General features: G+C 37.0%; 1 protein-coding gene across 11 annotated transcripts in view; it reads right to left on the bottom strand.

Annotated features, from left to right (window-relative positions):
- Positions 1-8,651, bottom strand: part of znf438 (zinc finger protein 438) — a 105,408-nt gene that overhangs the window by 54,621 nt on the left and 42,136 nt on the right. For 3 of the 11 annotated variants that reach the window (XR_015503615.1, XR_015503613.1, XM_087275447.1), the window contains exon 2: positions 6,146-6,303. The gene's annotated coding sequence lies outside the window, so the exon portion shown is untranslated. 11 annotated transcript variants of the gene reach the window in all.

Here is an 8,651-nt window from a genome sequence, read left to right as displayed (position 1 = left end):
TGCTTTCAGCACATCACTGAATCAAACGGCAGCAGCAGGTGTTTTTGTTGTCGTCTAAAAACACTAGTTTAGCAACAGACACAAACAGATTTAACAGGGTATGGTTAGAATTGCGCACAGCTGTACCCGGGACAAAATTAGACCGGACTGACTGCATGTCAAAAAGAGGAGAAGCAAAATTATAGCCTTCAACCATGGACTCTGGTATTAAAAGTCAAGTGGAGAGCTCCAGTGATGTCATTATTATCAGCCATGTGACCAAAGGGAAGAAGCGCTATGCCAGTGATGTCTAATAAAAATAGTGTGTTTAAAAAGCAAATTTATCATCTCAGTACTGAGGATCAATCTTATACCTAAACTAGACTTCAACAGACTTTTCAAGGTAATTCTTTGATGTTTAAAATACTTGCCTGTACCATTTTAAAATGATACAATATTTAAGCAACAGGTAAATGCTATTAAAAGGAGCTTAAAATACGTTTATGAGTATTTTATTTAACTCTAAAATACTGTCGATGTTTCATATGATATGCATTTGCTTATTTAAAGGAATAATTCACCCCTAAATTAAAAGGTACTCACTATTTTCTCACTCACAAGAGGTTATAATATTTATGAGTTATTTATTGAAGAAACCTGAAACCTGTAACCACTAACTTCCATAGTAAGAAAAACAATTTATATGGAAGTCAATGGTTACAGGCTTCCAGCTTTCTTCAAAATGTCTTCTTTTATGTTTATTCTGCTTGTGACGTAACTGTTTCTGGGTCCAAGCTGCTGCTTATTTGTCTTGAAAAAATAAGAATTTCTGACCACTTTTAGTCATATCACACATTAAAACAAATTTCTTATAAAATCACGGTGTTCACAACAGTCTCTGGACTTGCTGCATCCCCAACACCAATATCTGAACAATTGGTAAAAACATTTATAACTTTCTGGCCATCTGACATTAGGCATGGGCATACATATTGCGATCGTGATTTTTAAAAGTATTACATCGTTTTGTAAATGTTTATTACCACCATTTGCTGAGCCTCCCCATACAGTTTGATAGCTTGACGTCACACTTAACAAGCAGATAGAAGAAAAAAGTCAAACAGGTTTGAAACAAGTAAAAGGCGAGTAAACGATGACAGAAAGTTTATTTTTTTGAGTATATTATCCCTTTGTCATGTACTCATGTCACTGTTATTTCCTACTGTGCGATGTTTGAGCCTTAACAGGTGTTCCTAATAGTAAAACATCAGTCCCTGCAATTTAAACACCTTGTACTTCCACAAAACAATTCTAAAAAGAAACCCTGACAAAGTTCTTCTGATGCAAGTGTTCCTACAGTATAAAGACAAGAAATATGTCTTAGAATCATAGACTGTAAAATATATGGACGTAGTATCCATTATGTCACCCATAGGTTTCTAAAGAGCGCAAAAGAAGGCACAAGTAGGCGCGGCCAACCGTCGCCATTTTGTTCGCGCGTCATCACACCCACGGCGGGATACCAAACAAGGGCAAAGAGGCGGAGAGTGAGCGGAGCTACAGACACCTGCTGGTATTTAGCTTGGACCTGGTTCAGACACTCTTTACTTTAGGAGAAATGCTTAATACTTTATCACCTGTGACTCGTTTGTATTCTGACCACTTGTGCTTGGTTGTATACTATATCAATAAAGTGTTTAGACTTTTAAAAACACTGCTGTAATACATTGAGCCACTAAACATTGTTCTTATGACGTTTTTCAACAGGAGGAAAACGCGAATTACTTCCAAACACTTCAGATATAGTCTGTGTTAGTTAATGTAAGACTATTGATGAAATCCACCATAACACTGTATGACAACGCTTCAGATGACTGTTCTAGAGCCTACAGCTAAACAGTCTGACAGATTCTGGAGTGCATTACAGCTCTAAATATAAATATAAACGATAAATGATCTTAAATAAAACAAATACATGTATAGAGATGGTATATAAGTATGTAACTTTACTCACATGGGAAACGGAGGCCACGTGAATGGTTTGTGAGCACAATTAAGTTCACTCAGCATGCCATGCCATCTAATAATTGTAGGAAACAAGTCCAAAAGGCAGTTGACTGTGTAAAGCCACATAAAACAACACAGAAATACGATAAATATGCCGAGTTCAGTGGCTAATCTGCCGGATTCAGCTGACGTGACGTGACGGCGACCAACGAGACCTAGCTGTCACTCAAGTGGCCACTCCCTTAATTATGCAAACTTAATACAACTTAATATAAAGGAAACGGATGAGTTATAAAAAAATTCACCCCCCTCACAGTTGTCATGAAGGGTAATATTAGCTGTATTAACCAAAATCTTTTTTGTACCAGGCTGTAAACACCTTTTTTTCTGCTGTAAAGTTGGCCATTCTAACAGTGCGCTCAATTGAAATTTGCTTTGTTTTGGAGCCAGGAGCGGCCAGGACTAGCGGAATTTCGGATGAATTGCAGTTTTAGTTACTTCCGTATTGGCTTCCTGAGAGAGAGCGGGAGGTTGCCGCTTGCTTAGAATGCGTTTCATGAAGACTATGAATAGTTATACTATTAAAATTTAACTAAAATAAATAAAACTGTATTTTTAAAAAAGTTACGACTACCTCTAGTCAAGGCTAGATAGACAAAGAATTGATGTAATTTCAAAGCAGGCATTTATATTTAGCATCTCCATTAGGCCCCTGTCTGAACTTGTTGAGCTAAATTTACTCTTGTGTTTTTAAGCGGGAGTGAGTCACTTCTGAAAATGAATGTGATGATCATTTGCAGAGTAGTAAAGTTTCCCTCTCTCATATGGTTAGTGTGCCACTTTCTGCCTTGTTTTTTGAATGATAATGAAATTTATATATATCAGTACAATTTTTAAAAATTCTTTAAAATGAGCTTATCCTGCTCACTAAGGCTGCATTTATTTTATCAAAATTTGTGAAATGTTATTGCACTATAAAATAACTGTTCAAAACCATGTATCATTTAATTTAATAAGTTATTCCAGTAATTTTAAAGAGGAATTTTCAGCTTCAATACTCCCGTCTTTCAATCCAGTCATGATCCTTCAGAAATCATTCTAATATTAATTATTATTACTACTACTATTATTATTATTATTAGCAATATTGACTGCATGACTAATACGCCAGCTGTACAACAAACTTTAGTTCTGACATCTGCAGACATCACGTGATGTTCTGAACGTTTTTATTGTTTTTTGCGACAGATAGACGCAAGTGGCTGTCTGTATTTTGGTTTTGGTAACAAAACCAAAACATTCAGGGAAAGCAGAATGACCATTATATGCTGACTTCTCCATTTTGGGCCATCACCTAGCAACAGCTGTACACAAAACAGGAGCTTGATGATGCAAGCGTACCGGGGTTCAAAAAGAAAAAAGACGGGGTGAACACAAACCAGCCGAGAAGGTGGCAAGGGGGGACAATCGAACTTGGGTTTGGTCCAGGCAATTGAACCAAGTGTGAAAGCACCCTTAATAAATTTCGCCATGATGAACAAAAAAAAAAAAAAACATGAAAAACTGACCCCAAACTTTAGACCAATAGTGTATATATAAATGTTTTCAATAGATGTTCAAAGTCCCCCAGTGCATAAAAAGTAGATAAAACCTCCCACTGAATACTGATTTAAGTCCAGATTCTTGATGCCAACACCCTGCAGTTCAAAAAAGCTCAGCCGTCCCTAAACTCAGCAAGACCATTATCGGTTCAAGAGTCAACACTACTCATTCAGCTCAATCGCCTCGATACAGATACTGTATCTGTCCTTGTTTCTCACACAATGTGTCTACTAGTAGGTCTTTGTAGAGTCACTGGAGATTCATGTCTTGACAAAAAGCCTTTGCTCTGTCCATTTGCTCGGTGAGCGCTAACAGCCGACAGCTTTCATTTCCTCGCTTTTGTGCGAGTGTGTGCATGTGTTTGAAAGAGAGGATCTGCAGCGCTGTATGTGAATAATAGATTCAAGCCCGCGGGTTCCCTTCAGCACGCTCTGCCTGTTTAAGTGAGAGTAGCCTACGGAGACATCTATTACCCTCCTGTCTGTCTCTCTCCTTCTCACTTACTCTCAAGCACCACATTAAAAGGCCAAAAAATGATTTCCCTTTTTAGTGCAAGACAAGGTCTAACAGAGTGCACGCACACACAAAAAAAGAAAAAAGAAATTCAAACATCACATCCCTCGGGGAGTTGAAAGAAAAACCTCATTGCTAAAGTCCAATCCACTTTTGGAAGTGATCTTGATTATATTTTTTCACCTACAAAGACATTTACTCTTTAACTGGTGCCAGGAAGTGGCAGATTGGATCTGTGAACAGAGACCCCATACTGATTGGCCGATTTAGGCCAAGAGTGATCGGCCAACCACCAGAGAGCAGGTCGCCAACAGATCAAACTGACACCCCAATGCATCTGGCTCCAAACACGCTGCATTCAGCCAACAGAGAAAACAGGAGAAATCAAGGAAGAAAGGAAAGATGGAATAACAGACAAGAACGGGGAGGAGAAATCCTTTCAAATTGATCCCATAGAGACCCTCAAGGTTTCATTTAAGAACCTGGATTAAGCCCTCCAACAAATCACAGGATGTGAGGTAAGAGAGAGAGAGAGAAACAGGGGGATGTGAAGGAGAGATAATATGTCCTCTGGCTCATATGGAAAAGCCCACTGCTGATGGAACACCTTCCCACTGATAGAAAGTAGGTTACAACTTCATCAATGTTGAAAATAATCCAGGGCTTTGAAAAGTTTTCAGGATAATATAATGGCTTAAAGTGTTATGCAGAAGCTCCTCTGCAAAGTCCAGAAAATGTATATTTAAAAAGAGTCTCTCAAACGCAACTCATTAATCCAAAAGCAGAGCATTGCATCTCCAACTATGCGATTGAGCTTTAACTTGTTGCACATTTTATGTGAGTTTCTAAGCCAAACTTTGTCTCACATAGGCAATCTTAAATATTAAGTTTTGTATGTAAGTTTTTGACTCTTAATATGCTTGCTGATATTTAAGAAACATGCCAAGTGAATATTCCTGTTTATCTGAAAAACAATGCTGAAGTCAGATATTTAGCTTTGAAAATGTCTGTTATGTGCCAGAACGCTGTCTTTGTTTTGGTTATTTTTAACCCACCCGCTGCCACTTTAGCCAATTATATTTCAGCACCATGGGTTGCCTTGTTAAAAAACCATGTACTTCATTCATTTAGAAAGGCTCTTAAAGTATGCGCCCTCTGGTGGACAACAGCAGACTCCTAAATGAGACGCAGATTCAGAGTTCCATATGAGGTTATTAATTAGCAAATAATATAAATATTACAAGCGTAAACATTAGGTAAACAGGTTACATTGTAACTGCGTGCCCCAACAACACACTACAGTGCAGTGATACGTAGGGCCAGATGGAATCTGCAGCCATGGTTTGCTATTTTTGCACAGAATTTTGGTAAAAATCTGTGGATTCATGCGAAATGATTTTGTGAGTATCATAACCAAAACCTTAATATATGAGATAAAATGTAATACCTTTTTAACTTGTATTTAATGTTTACAATGCAAATCCAATTAGATCCACTTTATTTCGTAAATAAAGCAAGTCTCTCGAATAATATATCTACTAAAAAGACAGAAAATATTACTTTATAAACAATATTGTAAAAAAATCATATGAATATTTTCATATTAGTAAATAATATAACTGAAATTAATTTAAATAAATATGGATAAATCATAATTTGAATAAATATGAATTTACACACATTTACACATGTAAATAAACAGAATGAATGATGGGCTAAAAAATTGTGGAATTCTGCACGCACAGATTCTGTGTAGGCCTAGTTATAAGCAATTTTTCTGTTTGCATCAGACGCAACGCGACCACTAACACTCACGAAAGGGTAAGGTTTATAATCTAATGAATGCATATTAAACCTCTTTAAAATTATTAAATGTCCATGCTGAATCCCTGATATGTGTTGATTGTGAGTTCTAAAGTTATTTTCAAGATCTGAGGTGAACTATCCCCGACTGTTTTCAGTATATGGCAATAAATGTAACGTAAAATGGCATTCAAACTTACATAGTTAGCATTTAACATTGAATAAAGCACATGAGGTTTACCTGGATCAGTTTTCTGTTGTTAAGCTGCGCCAAAAGCCTAGTGGTTAAGTGCGCTGACATATAGCATCAAGGTGCTTACAGCAACCCAAATTTGATTCCCTCACTCGAGGTCCTATGCCGATCTGCTCCCAATGCTTTCCTGTCTGTCCTTCACTGTCCTATCACATAAAAGATGAAAAAGGAGTCAAAAAATCCTTTTAATATGGAAAATATTCGGTCTATCGTATTCTGTTACTTTAAAATAGAACATGATTTAAATCAACCTTTAGCCTCGATTCACTCCTGTTGGTCCTCAATCTGGCAACCTGTGCTTGCATTCCTGGATCAAAACTAATGCAATACCTACTTCAACCCCTGGGTGTCAAACTTACATACTGCACCTTTAAGTGGAATCAAATGAACTACACAAGTCGTTTCAACTTACATTACATTAATCTGATTTAAATTAATTTTAACATGGTTAACTTAGTTTAAGTTAAATTAACATTAAAAACAAGTTCAAGTAACCTACTAATCATCTAGATTTTAAAGTGTTTATTTCTTCCAAAATATGTTAAACATGCTTGTGGCACATTTCAGTACACTATTTGTTGCAGATATCATGACTTTTCAGAAATTAAATGTTTGGCTCTAAAGGGTTAATACTCTATTGCGTTTTAAATCAACACACTATTTATTCTACACCTAACTGAGTGATATTGGCATTGCCATTGCAAACTCAAGCACCAATCACACACTATGGTAAAGACTTTAAGAAATGCGAAAATAGTTATTATCAATTAACCTTATTAATATATATTCTGCACTGTGTAATATTCACTCTGTTCCAGAAAAGGAACAAAAATTGTTTGTGTGTTTTACTTGGAAACTGCAGTGAAATTTATAGGTATGTTTTTGCAGTTTTGCAACAATTTACGTCAGTCCAGTGAGTCTGGCTTGATAGTTTCTGAAGGAATTGTGCAATTGAACAAGCTACAAACACCACACATATTTATGAATTATGTCCTCCATCCAATTATTGTTATTGTAATAATATAGGTAACTCAGAGAAAACTAAGGTTGTTTTCAGTTCAGAAGCTTGGGAACTTAACACATCTTTGTTTCCAGATGGGACTCCAATAGTGTAGATGTGAGCCAGATCAGATTGGATATGGAGAAGATCTCTGCCAGATCTTAACATTTAGTGTGTAATACGCATCACACAGTCAGCGAACAGTCTGTATGATGTTTTCAGAGCCAACAATGGCCAGGCAGCAGTTTGGGCATGAGATACTCTCCAACTTGGGACCAAAAGTGAAAACAAATTTACACACCTGAAGTAAGAGGAAGATAGAGAAAGTGCGTGTGTGGAAAAACATGCAGGAGGAGAGAAAAAAAAAGCGTTGTCTTCTTTAGTGCACTGTAAGTGTTGGTGGAGCTCTGCTGCACAAACCCCTCATGATGCTGGGCTTTTTGGTAAAAACTTTATTTACTCACCAACAAATCCACCTACAGTTTCTGGGCAAACCCCGCATCAGACTGCAACTATGAAACTATGTCATGTTCTGCTCGTGTAGTTGCTGATCAGCAGCAGTTTCCACTGCATGACGTGGCTCTCGGTGCCCCTTTGGTCTGGCAGTTAAACGGCGCAGTTTGACTTCCTTCAGCACAGCTATGATGGATGGCCCACACTCAACATGAATAACTAAACAGCCTCATAAATTAGCCAATCACTACTAATATCATTACACCCACCCCCAACCTCTGCCAACAACACGCCTACTTATCCTCCTGCCTGAGCTTTTCTGCTGATACCTGCCTTGTACTAAATGGAAATTCTGTAATTTTATAACACTGTTTATTTATTTAGTATTCTGCACATTTAATTTAGGTGAAATCCTTATGGATTCCCCTCACTAAAATCAAATGCATGGTAAACAGAAGGGGAAATTATGTAAAGGGATTATGTCCTTAGTAAATTAATAGGTGACCTCACTATGAATCTGAGATATCACATGCTAAGCGTAGCAAATTGATTGTCCACAAAGCAGCCACATCATTAAAGCAGATTCTCAACAGAGATGGAGATGCTGAATGTAAAAACAAAACCTCAGTTCAACTCAAATTGAAATCTTTTTGAATAGACATCAAAAGATAAAAGCCCCAAATCTTGTCGCAGTATAAATAATTTCATCTTATTATAAAATCCATTATTAAAAAGTTTGAGACCAGGAAAATGAAAGCAGTCTTGTAGGACTTTCTAAGAAAGAACCTTAAGAATCCAATCTTATCCAATCATAAGTGGTCAGCTGAGACCCATTACCATTTCTACTTGGTACCATTATGTGTTCAAAAGTGTCTGTTGTGCCACTTGTGTTCTGACCTTGTTGAGACAATTTTCTCTCTTATTTCAGCATGTTCGACATCACTTTCTCATGAGCACTCAATGTGACACGAGTACTACTGCATGAATGAATGAACCCATGTTACTCATCTAACAAGGAAGATTAAAAGTAAGCAGAGGAAA

Source organism: Danio rerio, chromosome 12 (genome assembly GCF_052040795.2).
Source record: "Danio rerio strain M-AB ecotype USA chromosome 12, GRCz13ab, whole genome shotgun sequence".
In the NCBI taxonomy this organism is placed as follows: Eukaryota; Metazoa; Chordata; class Actinopteri; order Cypriniformes; family Danionidae; genus Danio; species Danio rerio.
The sequence above is the reverse complement of the archived record's forward strand: the minus strand, read 5'-3'. Positions and strand labels throughout refer to the sequence as shown.